Source organism: Emydura macquarii, unplaced genomic scaffold, assembly GCF_026122565.2.
Source record: "Emydura macquarii macquarii isolate MOO-44397 ecotype Brisbane River unplaced genomic scaffold, CSIRO-AGI_Emac_v2 contig_2365, whole genome shotgun sequence".
In the NCBI taxonomy this organism is placed as follows: Eukaryota; Metazoa; Chordata; order Testudines; family Chelidae; genus Emydura; species Emydura macquarii.
This window is the reverse complement of record NW_027132502.1, coordinates 2,750,770-2,770,671: the sequence shown is the minus strand read 5'-3', so window position 1 is coordinate 2,770,671 and position 19,902 is coordinate 2,750,770. Positions and strand designations below refer to the sequence as shown.

Genomic DNA, 19,902 nt, shown 5'->3' with positions numbered 1-19,902 from the left:
AGAATAAGGTCAAAAGCCGGACTAGAAATCCCGGGTTGAGGATGTTTTTGAAATCTCCTGATCTGTGAGGCCAAGTTCTGACCCGTGATGCTGGAGCTCTGGGGGCTGCTTCTGTTGCACCCTCCGCTCCAGCTGTCGCCTCCCACCACCCCATCCAGGCTTGGCTTCCCCTCAGGACGAGTCGGCCCGCATCATGGATAACGATCTCTGGATCGTGCTCTTCCCAACATGGCGCTCTTCTTTTCTCGCGGACAGTTCCCGGTGCCAGGGTGGGACTCTGTTCCTCAGATCCAGCCTGCTCCCCTGCAGCCATTTGGCGGCGTCACAAGCCACTGCTGGCAGCTTTGTTGTTTACATGCGTTTCCAATTAACCACGCTGAAACAGAGGGCAAACGGGGGGCCGAATCCTCGACTGCCGTAAATCAGAGGAACATTAAAGTCACTGCAGCTGCGTTGATCAGCGCCAGCAGAGGACCTAGCCCCCTCTGCGTGCAGTGTCTGTGTCAGAGGCCTCACGCGGTGGTGGGTGACTGTAATAAAGGATATCAAGCCAGCATCACGCATGCATTGTGGCTGGGGCTTTCATGCTCCTCTGTGTCCTTTTTAAAAGGACGTTTGAGAGGCAAACAGCACAGATTATTTAACAATCCACCCTCCTCCACAGCCTGGTCAGCGCAGGGCTTTTCCTGCTTCGTCCCTGTCTAATCCCCTCTGTTCGTTGGCTCTCCCGTGGTTTAACTCCCAGCTTGGAAATCGACCTAATGTATAGCCACAATCTTCCATTGCTCTGCGTTATCTCCACACGAGTAGGACTTTGCTGGCGTGGCTATCCCAGCCAACCAAAGCACCACCGATGGAGATGCAGTTTATACCAGCAAAGCTGTGTTTTTGTTGGCATAGCTCGTTCCACCCCAAGCGAAACCAGCTAGACCAGTAAAGGCCCAGTTTTGCCAGAATAGGTGTGTCTACACCAGGGACGTCTGCTGGCACAGCTTTTGGGTGGAGATCACGCCCAACATAGCTATGCTGGCAGAAGACTGTCATATAGACATAGCCTCAGCCCTAATCTTTCCCTGTAAAGTAATTCCTTCTGTCCCTTTCTCTGAACTCCCTCTAATATTTTGCATGAATGTTGCTCCTTTTATTCGAGGTCAAAGGCTGGTCAGAAAATATGGTATGGTTTTGTTTTATTCCCTGTGGAATTTTTTAATATTTTTGTTGAAAAACTGAATACCTGGAAAAACCGATTTTTTTGGTGTCTGGGCATGGAAACTAGTCAGCCCAAACCGAAATTATGCAGCCAAACACTTTGAAAAACCAAATAATTTCCAGCTGAAAACTGCCGACACGTTTCAGCGTCCCAGCAAATCATCAAGTATTTTTCGAGGAAAGTTGATGCTGCCTGGGAAAATTTGTGTTGAGGCAAAACCCCAATTTTCCAGCGAAGAAAAGGTTTGACTGGAAATTTTCAACCTGCCCCGCTGAGGAGCTCGATGCATTTTACAGATGGGGAAACTGAGGCCAGGGTCCCCCAGTGAGCCGTCTTGTCTACACTAGAAAAGGACGAGCAACTCTTTCTAGTGTAGACACAGCTTATACTGACCAAAAAGTGCTTGTGTGTGTGTTGCATGTACAGTTTCCTGAGCTAAATAAGCGCTGTTGGCACAATGACTTGATGCCGATATAAAAAGTGTCACCAAAAAAGATCAGATCCCTACTTGACATTATCAGACCAGCAAGTGTGTCTGGCGTAGACCTGGCTGTGGTATCAGAGTTCAGGTAAGAACCCAGCTCTCCTGGCTTCCAGACTGCTCGTAAGTGTCTAGTAAGACCAGAGTCCCCAGATGGGGGTGGGGGAAAGGGTACACTTTACCAGGGCCCGGAGGCCCTGGGGGTCCCGGCCCAGGCTGCAACCCCTATTGCAAACTTTTCATGGCTCATAAGATTGTATGTGTGGGACGAGGGATTGTGGGATGTGTGTGGGAGGGGGCCTGTGTTACAAGTTTGTACTGGGCCTGAAAACTATATGCTTGGGCCCTGAGGAAGGCTAGTAAGTCTAGTAAGTGGCCCCGTTGGGATGCACTGATGCGTCCAGAAAGGCACCTCCATGTCTCATTAGTGCTGCATATCTGTCACTCATCTCCCTCTGAATTCAGACCTTTGGAAAGGAGATACTCCGGGGGGGGGGGGGGGGGGGGACACGGGTGGATCAGGATAACCGTGCAGGGGGTGTCTGTGCCTCGCCCACATCCAGGACGGTTCTGCTGCTATGTCCTTTGAGAGCACCACGACTATCCCTCCCCGCCCCGCACCCTCAGCTGACCTTCAATCCTTAAAGGGACAGGGCAAGGTGAATCTAAACTCACTGGTCCCTCATGTGCGCTGCCTTTGCGGCTGGGTGTGACTTGGTTCAACTCGCCTATCGGGTCAGCTGCCAGGACAAAAATCCACTTGAGCGCTCCAGCTCCAAAAAGCGAAGTGAACCAGGAAGCCACGCTGCTAAAGTAAACAGCCAGCGTGGCCTCCCAGCAGGGTGTTCCCTGGACGACTACCGGCGCATATCACGCTCCTGCCCCTCGCCCGTGCAGGCAGGGCATGCCACAGACGTGCTAGGATGGGCTGGCGAGGGTCACGGGGGCTGGTTTTGCTCCTGGCTTTTCTGCTACACACTGAGTGGACCCTGAGAGCAAATGCTGCTGGTAAGAGACTTGGGTCTGTGTTACCTTGTTGTGTCTCGTCGGGGCAGGGTGGGAAAAGGGGGGGGGTGGATGCAGTTCGATATGGTCTCACTTGTACGTGGTGCTCAGGAGGCCCCTCTAATTCTGCATACCCCCCCCCCCCCCCCCCCGCAGGTATCTGCATGATGCCCGCCGGTGCATGCCAGAGGGGCTCTTTTCTGCCCTGCTCTGTGATGAAACACTAGAGCCAAAGTGCTGCCTGTCTGTGCGTTTATTCATTCGGAGATCGGCTTTTACTGATTCCTTGGCACCAGGTGACCAAGGCAGCATGTCATTATCCGCGAGAGAAGCTAGGATAGGGTGAAAATCAGGGAGGCCAGGACAGGATCTTGGACTGCGAGTGGCTGGAATGTCACTCACCTTGCACTAGAATGTCAGGAGGAAAGCGATACAACACCATCAGTCTGTCTGTCTGCCGACATCCCTCTCCTGTAGGGTATTCTGCCCCTACACAGGGGCCTAGTCTGATCTCACCAGGGTCAATCCGGAGTAATTCCACTGACATCTGTGGTGTTGCACCCTCTGCATGTGATCAGACCCAGGCCCGCGGGGCTAGAACATCAGAGCAGAGATCCGCCAGTGTGACTAGGAGAGCAGAATTTCGCTTTCCGGCTCCATGCTGAAGGGATCATTTAAACAAGACTTGTAAGGTATACGGGAGCCTGTCGGATTCCGGGGGACGGAAGAGCTGTCGGTCGATCTGGCATTGGGCTTATTCATGTTAATTAAAAGCAGCGACTCATCTGCTCAGGTGCCCAGCCCCCGCCATCGACGTCACTGGAGTTACTCCTCGTTAACGTGGGTATAATAGTGAGATTCAGACCAGGGCCAGTTTCTTTCATTCATACGACTCAGAGCAATTAACCACACCTACCTCTTGCACAGCACGTTTCATCCTTCGCGTTCAAAGTGCTTTGCAAAGAAGGTCACTATCATTATCCCCATATTACGGATGGGGAAACTGAGGCACCGGGTGCGGGCAGGGTGGCGTAAATGTCAAAGGGCTCCCTCTGTTGGCTGATGTAATGCCCGAGATGTGGCACCTGTTTATTAATTGAATTATTACCAGGCTGGGTATCTTGGTGATCCAGGCAGCAGATCTTGGAAAAAGCAGCCTTTGATTAAAAGCTGACTGCGGTTTAGGTTCCATGCAAGCTTCCTTCCTCTAAAAAGTATGTAACAAACCGCTCTGAGCTGGTGGCACCGTGCAGCTATGAGGAAGTGTGACCAGGCAGGTGGTGCCTGGGCTCCCGGATGTCTGAGCAAGTCCCTCTTCCATTCTGAGTAGTTAGTTAGTTCCCATGCTATTGCATGGACGGTGTAGGGGCCACCAGTGCCTCCATGTTCTGTCCTGAGCCAAACGTGGGGTGTTATGGGGTTGTGTTTGAGGTCTTCCAGGGGCTCTTTTCTATATTGCTTTCATTGGGTCAAAGTCACAGTCACAGACTGCGTGACACTACCAGACGTTAGGAAGTGTATTTTAGACATTTGCCTGGATGATAAGAACCGCACCAACATCGATTTTTCTAACCACGTCGTGCTACGCTGGCGAATCAGTGCTTGCAGCACGGAGAGTCCTGGAAAGCTCAGTGTCCAAAAGTTGGTCCAAAAATGAGTTGAGGTAAAGCAAAAATTCCTCCCATGAGTGACTTCGAACGTGCTGCAGGCGCTAGCGTCAGAGTGGGCAGCCACCTGATTGAGATGGTCGGTGATTTCACCTCCCTTGACTCTGTTGTGGATAACGTGGCATCGAGAAAGAACTCGAAGCCCACACTGTGACAGCGTGGTCAGTAATGAGGGGGGAGTGCCTCATCAAGAATGTCTTTCACAAACCATCACCCTGGTAAATAAGTAGAGAGATGAAGATTCATAGATTCCAAGGCCAGAAGGGACCATTGTGATCATCTGGCCTGACCTGCTGTATAACACAGGCCAGAGGACGTCCCCAAAATAATTCCTAGAGCAGATCTTTCATGAGGAATGCAATGCTTTGGTGGTCAGCAGCCTGACTGCGGGGCTGAAACATGGCCCCTCGCTGTCAAGATTGAAACGGAGTTGGACGCCAGAGAGGAAGCTTCTCTGAATGATGGAAAACATCAAATGATTTGAATTCATGTTGAATGAAGAGATTCATCTTCTACCTACACAGGTCCCGCTTTCTCAGCTGGTTGCTCAGGGGTCTCTTAGACATTTGCTCTGAATACTCACCAATTTATCGATTAAAGGGTTAAAAGCTGGCTAACTGATAGATCTCAAAAAGAGGAATCATCACTGAGTGGGTGTTTTTAATGTGGCCCAGCAGAGATTGGTTCTTGGCCCTATGCTATTGAACATTTTTATTAATCACCTGGAAGAAATCATAAAATCATCACTAATAAAGTTTGCAGATGACACAAAAATTGGGGGAGTGGGAAATAATGAAGAGGACGGATCATTGATACAGAGCGATTTGGAGCGCTTGGTAATCTGGGCACAAGCAAACAATATGCATTTTAGTACAGCTAACCGTAAACGTATGTATCATGGAACAAAGAATGTAGGGCACACTTACCGAATGGGGGGTTCTGTCCTGGGAAGCAGTGATTCCGGAAAAGATTTGGGGATTGTGGTGAATAATCAGCTGAACATCAGCTCCCAGGGTGACACTGTGGCCAACAGGGCTAATGCAATCTTGGGATGCACAAACAGGGGAATCTCGAGTAGGAGCAGAGAGGTTATTTTATCTCTGTATTTGGCACTGGGTGCCCACTTCTGGAATACTGTGTCCAGTTCTGGTACCCACAATTCAAGAAGGATGTTGATAAATTGGAGAGGGGTTCAGAGAAGAGCCACGAGAATGATTAAAGGATTAGAAACCCTGCCTTGTAGTGATAGACTCAAAGAGTTCAATCTATTTACTTAACAAAGAGAAGGGGAAGGGGTGACTTGATAACAGACTATAAAGACCTGCACGGGGAACACACATTTAACGATGGTCTCTTCAGTCTAGCACAGAAAGGGCTAACATGATCCAATGGTTGGATATTGAAGCTAGACAAATTCAGCCTGGAAATATGGTGTGAATTTTTAACAATGAGGGTAATTAACTAATGGAACAATTTAGAAAGGGTTGTGATGGAGAATCAACCACAGGCAATTTTCCAATCAAATGTGGATGTTCTTCCAAAAGCTCTGCTCTAGGAATTATCTCGGGGCAGGTCTCTGGCCTGCGTGATACAGGAAGTCAGACAAGACAATCACAATGGGCCCTTCTGGCCTTGGAATCTATGAAGAAAATAAAACCATGAAAAAACTGCCCTGAAAGAATCATCTTCAACTTTGATCCAGGACAGAAAAGACGCCCTGGAAGATGGGAAATTATCAGTAGGGCTGATTGTCTGAGTTTAGATGGAACAGAGGAGCCAAAGGTGTTAACATAACTCAGTCACCGGCCAACATTAAACAGTGGTAAAGAAGGTTCCGTATTTGGTATACAGAGACCTCAGCCTGCAGGGCACCTGGCCAACACATCATTAAACATCCGTTTAACCCTTTATTAAAGAGATAGAAAAAAGGAAAAATAGGTAAGGTCTTTGAAATCTGAAGTGTTAAATGCGGCTTTCTTTTTAACAGCATCCATTGTTCCTTTTCCCTTCGCTGGAGAGAGTTTTAGAAGGAAAAAGGCCCTTGTTTGGCATCTCTTCGATGGTAATAACGATCCTCAGGGGAAAGAGAAGCTAGTTGAGACAGGCCAGAGTTGTTGTGGTTGCTGTGGTCGCTCAAGTCTGAGCTTGCTTCCTTTAAGACAAACCAAGGGAAATACACACAAAAGGGGAGGGAAAAGAACAGCAAAACATACGGTCTTGGCTGGCTAAACCAGACTTTTATTAGAGAGAAGGAGACCCCAGCATCAGCCGAGGACATCACAAGAGCCAGCGTCACCCCTCGCCCAGCGAGAACAATGGGGATACCCGCAGCTAATCCTCTCACAACTTGCCCGGTTGCGGCCACCGCAGGGGTGGCCATCACCACCGCAGCCGTGACAAAGACGGGCGCCGTCGTGCCCAGCAGCCTACCCACGGCTACCGCCAGGGCCGCTGGCTTAGCAACGGAGACGCTGACCCCTGTCCTTGTGGCAGTTACCGGGGAGGAGCTGTCAGGAACCGCGGGTGGAGCTGGAGCTGCCGGGGTGCCTGTCCTCACCACCTTCCCGCTGCCGCTTCCCGCATCTCGCCGCAGGGGTAACCCCCTTCCTCTCCGAGCACGCGGGGCCACGCGCGGCTGCACGGCCACCGGCTCAGCCCCTTTCTAGGGGCATTCAAAGCCACACCCGAGGACGTGTCCTTTGCGGCACAGGGAGCCGGCGCGGCGCCCAGTGGATGGGGCGCTGCACGGGGAACGGGGGCACCTGGACTCCAGTCACTGTGACCACGGCCCGGTCCCTGCCGCCAGGGTGATGGGCCAATCCCCGCCGCGCCGGGCACGGGTGCTGGGAGGCTTGTTCTATGGGAGCGAGCCTGCAGCCGTGTCTCTTCGGGTCGGGCAGAGACGCCCTTTGCTTCGTGGGTCCAGCAGCCCTCGGCACAAAGACCCAGCTGCAGACAGAGGGGTTCGGAGGCCATCGCTATACAGAATATTAGGCCAGGGAAAGGCTCCAGAGGAGTGGGCCAGCAGGGGACGGGGATGTAAGGGAATTCAGCAGTCACAGTCCCTTTGTCCACCTCCAGAGGTACCCAAAGTCTTTACCCACCCCCCACCCGAGGCCTCCATCCCCCGGGTGGGACCCACAGGGCGCTGCCCGCTCTGGACCTCCGGCCTGGCGGGGCATGGCTCTTTGGTTCCTCGGGCCCTTCTCTTGGGACACCCGCCAAGCTGAGTCCAAAGCGTTCCCTGCCCAACCCAGTCCAGCAGGGTCCCCAGGCTCACGCCCACCCACACCCAGAAATCCTCCTGCTTCCTGCCCTCTGGGCCCTTGAGCCTCCGGGGCGTGGCAGCTCGCACGGCAGCGCTGGTGGGCTGCACTAGCGCCCGGAGAGCTCCCCAAGCCGGGCGTTACGGCTGTGGCATCGGGGTGTGTTTCTCCAGTCAGCATCACCCCCCCCAAGGCCTTGCCGGGCATCGCTGCCATAGCAACCTCAGCTACCCCCGTCCCACCAGCCCCACTGAAACAGAGACCACGACAGCAGCAGAGACCACCCTGCCCGTCTCTGTGACAACTACACCAGGTGTCACCATGGCAAGGGGGGCCCAGGCTGTAGCCGTGCAAACAGCCACAACCCTCCGTCTCTCCTCTGTCCCAGCTGAGCCCACAACCACGGGCGCCACCAGCCCTGCGGCACCAGCACAGGCCCCCACCACTGCCCCTGACTTCCTGATCCCAGCGACGACCAGAGTAGAAGGGGGGACACGTGCCGTAGAGACATCATCCCGTGGAACTGGAACTCCAGTGAGCAGCACTACAGCAGAGGGGACCGCGACAGCACACCCTGACCCCAGCATATGTGAGTACCACGCCACAGCTCACCTTCTACGTCTGCCGGGGGGTGTTCTCCTACCACCCATCACCGTGCTGTCTTAGCTTGCCTTGCCAGCTGTTTTACGGGGTGGGGGAGACATGGAGATGCCAGGCACAGAACGCCCCTGAGATGCCAACCCAGAAGTCAGGTGTTGGTTCTTCTGAAAACAATAGGCCAGGCTGTGGCTGTGCTAAGCAGCGACCTGGTGGTTTCTTTCTCCTGGTGGGTGCCGTCCGGTGCTCTGAACAGCTATGCCTCCCTAGAACGTATGAGACAAGCCCAAAAGCACCACCCCAAGGGCTGGGGGCGTTCAGGTCCTAGTTTAGGTTTTTAATTCGGTTCCCGGGCTCCGTCGCCTTCGTTGCGTGGCCCAGCACGTGACCCACATGCAGAGCAGCTGGTAAGAAGGTCTGTTGGAGAGGGGGATTGTTAGGGGCGTTGGGTTTCCTGCTAGAAAACGGCACGACCTGATGGGACCGGAATTCCTCGGCACCCCAGACGTTAGGAGCAAGGGGGTCTAACCGTGGGCCTACGTGACACTCTGGAGTGCGGTGTGTGATTAGACGGCCCTCCAGCGGCTGCACTCAGGGACCCCAGCAGCTCGGTGCTGACTGAGAAAGACGCGCCCCCCCCCTTTGCTCAAGAAGCAGGACCCTGAAATCCAGGGTTCAGCCTCTGCTTGCGGCCGTGCTCCCTGTATTCACGCAGCCGTGATTTATTACATGCGTCCCAGGTACCTGCTGAAGAGAGGAAAGCCCCCATAAAGGCCCTGTAGCGGCGGGGGCAAAGAAGGATTCTGCAGATCCTAGGACGGTTCTTCTAGGGATACAAAACAGAGCTGGGATTTCCCCAGCGACAGGCTGAGACTTACCCAGAGATGGCAAAACCGAGTTTCTTTGTAGCCAGCACAAGTGGCAGTGGGTGTTTTTTTCTCCCCAAAATAGCCTCTGAAGTTAATTTAGTCCCCGTGGCCAGGGTCTGAAGTACTCCTTGAGGCCTAGTCCCAGCTGAGAACACAGAGGCTGATGATAAAAATGCAGCATCAAAAACAACTCCTCTGAATACAGCGTCACTCAGTGCCCCCCTCCACCGCCCCCAAGACCAGTTAGAGCCGTAAATTGCCTGGGCAGCTCTTGGCCTGCCTTTGTTTGCTGCCCGGCCCAGGTGAATAGCACCTGAGGCGTTCTCAGGTGGGGGAAGTGTCAGGAAGGTGAGTTCGGGGAAGTCACATGAAGTAACACAGCAACAAAGCAAACAAAACACTTGGTATGTAACAGGGGCAAAGGCAGCGCCAAAAGGGTTCTGGGTGTTGCCGGGAGGTGAGCTGCCCGGCTAACACCAACCAGCGGGAAGGCTGGGATGTGGCGCACCCCAAATAATGGATTGTGCGGAAAAGGGTGCATGGAACCCACCACAGAGGCGGTGACGTAGCTGGGAAAAGAAGAAGGCCGATCGCTGGCTCTCTGGTGAACCTCCAAAGGCTTGGAGGGGTGCAGGCCGCAAACACCGTGCTCCGGTCAGTGATAATAATACAGGAGAGCAAGCGTGGGTTGTCATGGGAACCGGAGAGGTGATTTCAGTCATTAGCGGTAGAACAGGAGCCTTGCGTTGTTGACTGTTCAAATCTCTTTACAGCGACGGGGAGGGCAGGCCAAGAATCAACAGCTCCAGCGCTTTCCCCAACTCCAAGTGAAACCCTGGCCCCACTGCCCACCACAACAGCAATGGGCACCATCAGGGTCCAGCCACGTCTGACCACAGCCATCAAAGCCACCAGCTCAGCACCAGAGACCAGCCCTGCAGCCAGCGCTGCCAGCGCACCATCGGAAACCACAGTCGCGGGCAACACAGCAACAGGCGAGAGAATCACAGCAACCTCGCGCCAGGCCGGGCCAGGTGAAATCCCAAGTGCGGCCACAAGCTCCCCAGCTCGTCTTCCCTCCCCGCCAGCTGGAACCACTGCCGACGAGGCCACCACTCTGGCAGCAGAGCCTGCCCCTCTGCTGACCCCAGCAAAGGAGGACACAGCTGGACCCACAACTGAGCCCGCTCCCACAGCAAACACACACACCACCGATGCCAGCTCTGCGGCAGCTGTGTCAACGTCTATGGCAGCAGGGAGAAGTACAACCGCACAGGACACCCTCGCACCTGCTCTAACTACACCGATAGTGGAATCTACAGCGAATGCAACCCCCGATCTGCTGAGCACCAGCTCCACAGCAGAGACCACCAGCGCCACTGCTGCTGTTGTCCTGACGCATGGAAGCACGACGACGGTGACCCTGGCCACAGCAACCCATGCTGTCCCCACGCCAGCTGACATGTCACCCATGGCAGCTTTGACCAGCGCAGCTGAAACTCCCCCCACCGCTCCTCCAACCACCACACCCCTTGAAACTACTGCAGGAAGAGAGAGACTCACAACGGCTTCTCTTGTTGTCATACCAAACAGAACCACAACTCAGGGGGCTGTCCCCACAGCAACAGAAAACAGCCGTTCCGTGAATGCCACCCTCACACTCCCAGGGGTGGATAGCACAGCAGTTGAGGTCACCAAACCGTCTGCCACCACATCCCCAATGGAAATGGCATCAGCAGTGGGCGCTAGGACAGAAACCAGCCCGGCAGCTGACAGCTCCACTAGTGTGTCACACACTGCAACAAGCGAGAGCACGACTATAGCTTCTCGCACCACGGCAGCAGCAGGGACAACTACAACTGGCACCGCCACAGCGACACATGTCACCAGCACAACAGTTAAAACCACAACCACCATCGGCACCACTGCAGTCACTCAAACAGTCCGTATGGTCACCGTCCCAGCTGGAAATACGACAGATAAACTCCCATCAGCAGCTAGCACCATAGTGGCAGCTCAGAGCTTCCCAGATAGCACCACTGCAGCAAGAAAGGACTTCACAGATCGCAACACTACAGCAACTCAGAACGTCTCAGCTAGCACCATTGCAGAACCCCAGAACGTCTCTGCTAGCAACACTGCAGCACCCCAGAACGTCTCTGCTAGCACCACTGAAGCACCCCAGAACGTCTCTGCTAGCACCACTGCAGCACCCCAGAACGTCTCTGCTAGCACCACTGCATCAACAAAGGACTTCACAGATCGCAACACTACAGCAACCCAGAACATCTCTGCTAGCGCCACTGCAGCACTCCAGAACGTCTCTGCTAGCACCACTGCAGTAACCCAGGACTTCACAGCTAGCGCCACTGCAGCACCCCAGAACGTCTCTGCTAGCGCCACTGCAGCACCCCAGAACGTCTCTGCTAACGCCACTGCAGCACCCCAGAATGTCTCTGCTAGCACCACTGCAGTAACCCAGGACTTCACAGCTAGCACCACTGCAGCACCCCAGAACGTCTCTGCTGGCGCCACTGCAGTAACCCAGTACTTCTGCTAGCAACACTGCAGCACCCCAGAACGTCTCTGCTAGCGCCACTGCAGCACCCCAGAACGTCTCTGCTAGCGCCACTGCAGCACCCCAGAACGTCTCTGCTAGCGCCACTGCAGCAACCCAGAACGTCTCTGCTAGCGCCACTGCAGCAACCCAGAACTTCACAGCTAGCACCACTGTAGAACCCCAGAACATCACTGCTAGCACCACTGCAGCACCCCAGAATGTCTCTGCTATCAACACTGCAGCACCCCAGAATGTCTCTGCTAGCACCACTGCAGCACCACAGAACGTCTCTGCTAGCACCACTGCAGTAACCCAGGACTTCACAGCTAGCGCCACTGCAGCACCCCAGAACGTCTCTGCTAGCACCACTATAGAACCCCAGAACATCTCTGCTAGCACCACTGCAGCACCCCAGAACGTCTCTGCTAGCGCCACTGCAGCACCCCAGAACGTCTCTGCTAGTGCCACTATAGAACCCCAGAACATCTCTGCTAGCACCACTACAGCACCCCAGAACGTCTCTGCTAGCGCCACTGCAGCACCCCAGAACGTCTCTGCTAGCACCACTGCAGCACCCCAGAACTTCACAGCTAGCACCACTGCAGCACCCCAGAACGTCTCTGCTAGCACCACTGCAGCACCCCAGAACGTTCAGCTAGCACCACTGCAGCACCCCAGAATTTCACTGCTGGCGCCACTGCAGCACCCCAGAACGTCTCTGCTGGCACCACTGCAGCACCCCAGGACTTCACAGCTAGCACCACTGTAGAACCCCAGAACTTCACTGCTAGCAACACTGCAGCACCCCAGAACGTCTCTGCTAGCAACACTGCAGCACCCCAGAACGTCTCTGCTAGCGCCACTGCAGCACCCCAGAACGTCTCTGCTAGCACCACTGCAGCACCCCAGAACGTCTCTGCTAGCGCCACTGCAGCATCCCAGAATGTCTCTGCTAGCACCACTGCAGTAACCCAGAACTCTCTGCTAGCACCACTGCAGCACCCCAGAACGTCTCTGCTAGCACCACTGCAGCACCCCAGAACGTCTCTGCTAGCGCCACTGCAGCACCCCAGAACGTCTCTGCTAGCACCACTGCAGTAACCCAGGACTTCACAGCTAGCACCACTGCAGCACCCCAGAACGTCTCTGCTAGCGCCACTGCAGCACCCCAGAACGTCTCTGCTAGCACCACTGCAGCACCCCAGAACGTCTCTGCTAGCACCACTGCAGTAACCCAGGACTTCACAGCTAGCACCACTGCAGCACCCCAGAACTTCACAGCTAGCACCACTGCAGCACCCCAGAACGTCTCTGCTAGCACCACTGCAGTAACCCAGGACTTCACAGCTAGCACCACTGCAGCACCCCAGAACGTCTCTGCTAGCGCCACTGCAGCACCCCAGAACGTCTCTGCTAGCACCACTGCAGTAACCCAGGACTTCACAGCTAGCACCACTGCAGCACCCCAGAACTTCACAGCTAGCACCACTGCAGCACCCCAGAACGTCTCTGCTAGCACCACTGCAGTAACCCAGGACTTCACAGCTAGCACCACTGCAGCACCCCAGAACGTCTCTGCTAGCACCACTGCAGCACCCCAGAACGTCTCTGCTTCCGCCACTGCAGCACCCCAGAACGTCTCTGCTAGCACCACTGCAGCACCCCAGAACGTCTCAGCTAGCTCCACTGCAGCACTCCAGAACGTCTCTGCTAGCACCACTGCAGTAACCCAGGACTTCACAGCTAGCACCACTGCAGCACCCCAGAACGTCTCTGCTAGCGCCACTGCAGCACCCCAGAACGTCTCTGCTAGCACCACTGCAGCACCCCAGAACGTCTCTGCTAGCGCCACTGCAGCACCCCAGAACGTCTCTGCTAGCACCACTGCAGTAACCCAGGACTTCACAGCTAGCACCACTGCAGCACCCCAGAACGTCTCTGCTAGCGCCACTGCAGCACCCCAGAACGTCTCTGCTAGCACCACTGCAGCACCCCAGAACGTCTCTGCTAGCACCACTGCAGCACCCCAGAACTTCACAGCTAGCACCACTGCAGCACTCCAGAACGTCTCTGCTAGCACCACTGCAGCACCCCAGAACGTTTCTGCTAGCACCACTGCAGCACCCCAGAACGTCTCTGCTAGCGCCACTGCAGCACCCCAGAACGTCTCTGCTAGCACCACTGCAGTAACCCAGGACTTCACAGCTAGCACCACTGCAGCACCCCAGAACGTCTCTGCTAGCGCCACTGCAGCACCCCAGAACGTCTCTGCTAGCGCCACTGCAGCACCCCAGAACGTCTCTGCTAGCACCACTGCAGTAACCCAGGACTTCACAGCTAGCACCACTGCAGCACCCCAGAACGTCTCTGCTAGCACCACTGCAGCACCCCAGAACGTCTCTGCTAGCACCACTGCAGCACCCCAGAACGTCTCTGCTAGCACCACTGCAGCACCCCAGAACTTCACAGCTAGCACCACTGCAGCACTCCAGAACGTCTCTGCTAGCACCACTGCAGTAACCCAGGACTTCACAGCTAGCACCACTGTAGAACCCCAGAACGTCTCTGCTAGCACCACTGCAGCACCCCAGAACGTTTCTGCTAGCACCACTGCAGCACCCCAGAACGTCTCTGCTAGCGCCACTGCAGCACCCCAGAACGTCTCTGCTAGCACCACTGCAGTAACCCAGGACTTCACAGCTAGCACCACTGTAGAACCCCAGAACGTCTCTGCTAGCGCCACTGCAGCACCCCAGAACGTCTCTGCTAGCAACACTGCAGCACCCCAGAACGTCTCAGCTAGCACCACTGCAGCACCCCAGAACGTCTCTGCTAGCACCACTGCAGCAACCCAGGACTTCACAGCTAGCACCACTGTAGAACCCCAGAACGTCTCTGCTAGCACCACTGCAGCACCCCAGAACATCTCTGCTAGCACCACTGCAGCACCCCAGAACGTCTCTGCTAGCACCACTGCAGAACCCCAGAACGTCTCTGCTAGCACCACTGCAGCACCCCAGAACTTCACAGCTAGCACCACTGCAGCACTCCAGAACGTCTCTGCTAGCACCACTGCAGCACCCCAGAACGTCTCTGCTAGCACCACTGCAGCACCCCAGACTTCACAGCTAGCACCACTGCAGCACCCCAGAACGTCTCTGCTAGCACCACTGCAGTAACCCAGGACTTCACAGCTAGCACCACTGCAGCACCCCAGAACGTCTCTGCTAGCACCACTGCACCACCCCAGAACGTCTCTGCTAGCACCACTGCAGCACCCCAGAACTTCACAGCTAGCACCACTGCAGCACTCCAGAACGTCTCTGCTAGCGCCACTGCAGCACCCCAGAACGTCTCTGCTAGCGCCACTGCAGCACCCCAGAACTTCTCTGCTAGCGCCACTGCAGCACCCCAGAACGTCTCTGCTAGCACCACTGCAGTAACCCAGGACTTCACAGCTAGCACCACTGCAGCACCCCAGAACGTCTCTGCTAGCGCCACTGCAGCACCCCAGAACGTCTCTGCTGGCACCACTGCAGCACCCCAGAACGTCTCTGCTAGCACCACTGCAGCACCCCAGAACTTCACAGCTAGCACCACTGCAGCACTCCAGAACGTCTCTGCTAGCACCACTGCAGTAACCCAGGACTTCACAGCTAGCACCACTGTAGAACCCCAGAACGTTTCTGCTAGCACCACTGCAGCACCCCAGAACGTCTCTGCTAGCGCCACTGCAGCACCCCAGAACGTCTCTGCTAGCACCACTGCAGTAACCCCCAGGACTTCACAGCTAGCACCACTGTAGAACCCCAGAACGTCTCTGCTAGCGCCACTGCAGCACCCCAGAACGTCTCTGCTAGCAACACTGCAGCACCCCAGAACGTCTCAGCTAGCGCCACTGCAGCAACCCAGAACGTCTCTGCTAGCACCACTGCAGCAACCCAGGACTTCACAGCTAGCACCACTGTAGAACCCCAGAACGTCTCTGCTAGCACCACTGCAGCACCCCAGAACTTCACAGCTAGCACCACTGCAGCACTCCAGAACGTCTCTGCTAGCACCACTGCAGTAACCCAGACTTCACAGCTAGCACCACTGCAGCACCCCAGAACGTCTCTGCTAGCGCCACTGCAGCACCCCAGAACGTCTCTGCTAGCACCACTGCAGTAACCCAGGACTTCACAGCTAGCACCACTGCAGTACCCCAGAACGTCTCTGCTAGCGCCACTGCAGCACCCCAGAACGTCTCTGCTAGCACCACTGCACCACCCCAGAACGTCTCTGCTAGCACCACTGCAGCACCCCAGAACTTCACAGCTAGCACCACTGCAGCACTCCAGAACGTGTCTGCTAGCGCCACTGCAGCACCCCAGAACGTCTCTGCTAGCGCCACTGCAGCACCCCAGAACGTCTCTGCTAGCACCACTGCAGTAACCCAGGACTTCACAGCTAGCACCACTGCAGCACCCCAGAACGTCTCTGCTAGCGCCACTGCAGCACCCCAGAACGTCTCTGCTAGCACCACTGCAGCACCCCAGAACGTCTCTGCTAGCACCACTGCAGCACCCCAGAACTTCACAGCTAGCACCACTGCAGCACTCCAGAACGTCTCTGCTAGCACCACTGCAGTAACCCAGGACTTCACAGCTAGCACCACTGTAGAACCCCAGAACGTTTCTGCTAGCACCACTGCAGCACCCCAGAACGTTTCTGCTAGCACCACTGCAGCACCCCAGAACGTCTCTGCTAGCACCACTGCAGCACCCCAGAACTTCACAGCTAGCACCACTGCAGCACTCCAGAACGTCTCTGCTAGCACCACTGCAGTAACCCAGGACTTCACAGCTAGCACCACTGCAGCACCCCAGAACGTCTCTGCTAGCGCCACTGCAGCACCCCAGAACGTCTCTGCTAGCACCACTGCAGTAACCCAGGACTTCACAGCTAGCACCACTGCAGTAACCCAGAACGTCTCTGCAGCGACAGGTAAGTGCTGGAGCTTCTGCGTCTGTAAGGACGTTACCGTTCTGAGATACGTGGAGGGCTAAACCTGGGGGAGGGATGCAGAGATGGAGCAAGAGGGCAGCAGGACTGGGCCGGGCGGGAACCAGGATTGCAATAGGCAATGTTTGAAGAGGCGGGATGGCAGGGTCTCGGCGTGCTTGTAACATGGTGTGGCTCGGCCTAGACAGCCCCACGTCAGGTAACGCTGCAGTCCTCCACCGTGGGAGATCAGGCATTGCAGACGGGCCCCACAAACCGCCGTATTTGGCCCAGGGTCTCACCCTGCATGCACCTTGCGCAGCCTGTCTTTGGAACGCTACACTCGGCGTTTGGCAGGAATACCAGCTTCCCTGGGGCCCTGGGGGTAAGGGGTGGCTGGGTGGGGGCGGTGGGGACAGATGGCTCTGATGGCAACTTTCTTTTGAACAGCCACGAATTCCACTGCGGGGCCTAACTCCACTGGCCTGCCCTCGGTTCCTGACGTCACAACACGTCAGGAATCAACAGCGTTGCCCACCTGCGAGCTGCCCACTGCCAATGCAGGTGAGTTACTCCTTGGGGCAAATCCTGAGCCCTGTTTGAGTGGCCAGGCTGTGGACTGGCGACCGAGGAAAGGAGCCGTCTTGCTACGCCACGCCACGCCACCCGCTGCATCCTCCGAGCTGCAGGAGCCTCTGCTCTTGAACGGCTAGTGGCTCGGGGCAGTTGCAGGCCCACCATCCTGCCCCTGCCTGGTCCCTGCTCCCCCACGCTCAGGGAGATCGGGCAGCAAGCGTTTCTGCCCCCGACAAGCCAGACGTGCCACTGGGGGCTTTGCACTTGGGTGAAAAAAACGTAGCGCTTAATCCCCCTCCCCCAGATCAGCTGTGTTGTAAATTAAGGGAGATCGTCTCTTGCTTTCCATACACCAGGAGGTCTGTTCTGCAAAACGCCATGTGCCAGAATGCCCAGATCGCTGTTGCGGCCTGTCCTTCGGGAGCCGGACGGGCGTTCCGGTGCAGTGGCGTGTGAAGGACCCTTCCAGGAGCACCCACAGTGCATTCTGGCTCTTCTTTGTTAGGACTCCCCCACTGCCATGGACGCTCGAGACACACACAGCCCCCTGTGAATGGAGGGCGGAGCTGGCCCAGCGGGCTGGGTTATGGATTAGGAAGGAGAGGCAGGGGGGTGTTGTGATAAGGGTTCAATTCCTAGGCAACTTCCTTGGGCAAGTTACATGGCCTATGTCCATGCTGCAGCTAGACACCCACACCTGGCCCGTGCCAGCTGACCTGGGCTAATGGGTTGTTAATTGCAGGGCAGACATTCAGGCTCCGCTGCAGCCTGGGCTCTGGGACCCTGTGAGGTGGGAAGGGCCCAGAGCTCAAACTGTAGCCTGAGTCCATCTACACCGCAATTTAAACAGCCCCTGAGCTCGAGTCTGAGTCAGCTGGCACGGGCCAGTCGGGGGTGTCTAGCTGCAGGGTAGACAGACCCTTAGTTGCTCTGTGCCTCAGTTTCCCATCTGGGTAGTAGTCTTGTCTTCTCTATTTAGCTTTGTGGCGGGTGCCGTCTCTTCTTATAAATATGTACAGCACCTAGAGCAGTGGCTCTCTGGTCTTGGTAGAGGCCTCTAGCTGCTACCGGCATGGAAATTATGGGTAACACAATCATCTTTTTCTCTGTCTAGTCCTAGGTGATGCTCACCTCTTCTTGTCGCTGGGCCTGACCACTTACCTGAACCTCAGCGAGCCCAACATCCGGGAGAGAGTTTTGTCTCAGGTGAGATTTCGTTGATAAAGGGGGATTTGAAATCTGACAGCCCTGCCATAAACTCTCAGTGCCATAGGACGTAGCTCGCCCAGGAGCGCCAAGGGGCTTGCCTTTAAAAGCAAAGATTGAATAGTCTGGGCTGAGCAGCCGAGAGCATTGTGACGCACTACGGGCTGTGGTCAAACAGCCGCGTAGATAATACAGGGATGACGTTACACGAAGGGTGGGACCCAAAGCCACTGAAGTCAGTGGGAGGCTTTCGTCTCTGGATCCGGCCCGAGTGGAGACGGGTGAGCGGGAGCGGGGCTGTTCAGCCTGGCCGTAGAAGGTCACACACGGCAGGGTTTTAATGCTGTCCTCATGCTCTGTGGTTTCTCCTTGCTTTCCCCTCACCCCCAGCTCGATCAAGCTCTCAAAGTGAAGTTCCCGTGCACCGGCTTCACCGTGCTGTGGAAAGGAGAGAGAGAAAAGTGAGCAGCGATTTTGCTGTCCCCCGAGGATCGACCGGCCTAATGCCGGGGTGCAAGGGCGATGGGATGAGAGCCGCGGAACGGGAGGGGCCGAGACGGCTGCTGCTGCCTGTGCTCATCAGCTCCACCTGGAGGGCTCAGATTTAACCCCCGGAGAAGAAATCTCTCTTCTGCATGCAGAGATCTAAGCATGGCTTTGTTTTGCCAGAACCCTCCTGGACTCTGTTTCTCAAAGGCAATCCCCCTTGGGAGATCCCCTGGACAGTAAGAATTCAGAGCAGACGTGAATGCCCTTCGAAGGTCACAGGGAGGATGACAAATGTCAGGTCTGGATAGTTCACCTCTCTGTCCTCTCTTCCCGTAGGAAAGGAGAAAATGATTTGAACTGCAAACTCTTGGGGGCAGGGACTGTCTCTTTCCAAATATATGTGTATCCTGGCACAAGGGGGCCCAGATCTCAGCTGCAGTCACTGGGCCGTGCTGTCATATAATCGATAATATTGGGGTCGGGTGGGGGAATGGCAAATGCAGGCTCTGGCTGCTGCTGTATCACTGGCTGTACACGTGGAGGTGAATCCTGCATGGCCAGTGTAAAAGGAATCGGTTTTTCCAAGTTACATTTATATTTTCAGTTGCATTGTCCCCCGATGGTGCAGTGGACACAGAGAAATGGAACCAGTCACCCATCAGGGGCCAAGGAAGCTAACCCGCCCAGGCCTGCACTGTCATTGTCTGGAATAAATTATGGGCTGTAAGATCTGGGCAGGTGTTTCCATGGTTCCGACTGACCCCCGGATGGGTCGGGATGTTTCCCTGTCGCTTTCCAGAATGAGTATTTGCCTGGCAAAGTGCTGGGCTGGGGCCCTGGAGATGAAAGTCTTCGGGCCACAGCTCAGAGACCAGCTGTGAGACCTTTCCCGCCCAGGGGGCGTGCGCAGAAATGTAACGTGGACCCCTTTTTGGAGGGGCACGTTCTGTGCCCGGCTGCCTCCAGCAGGACTTTGCTCTTCCTGGCCCTGGC

The 19,902-nt window shown here is 55.6% G+C and overlaps 1 long non-coding RNA gene across 1 annotated transcript; it reads left to right on the top strand.

The window, feature by feature from the left end:
• Positions 1 to 16,512: 16,512 nt before the first annotated feature.
• Positions 16,513 to 19,624, top strand: LOC137161646 (uncharacterized). The gene is made up of 4 exons (XR_010922147.1): positions 16,513 to 16,641; positions 17,089 to 17,202; positions 18,329 to 18,420; positions 18,811 to 19,624. It is a non-coding gene; the product is annotated as an uncharacterized lncRNA (long non-coding RNA).
• The last annotated feature ends 278 nt before the right edge of the window (positions 19,625 to 19,902 follow it).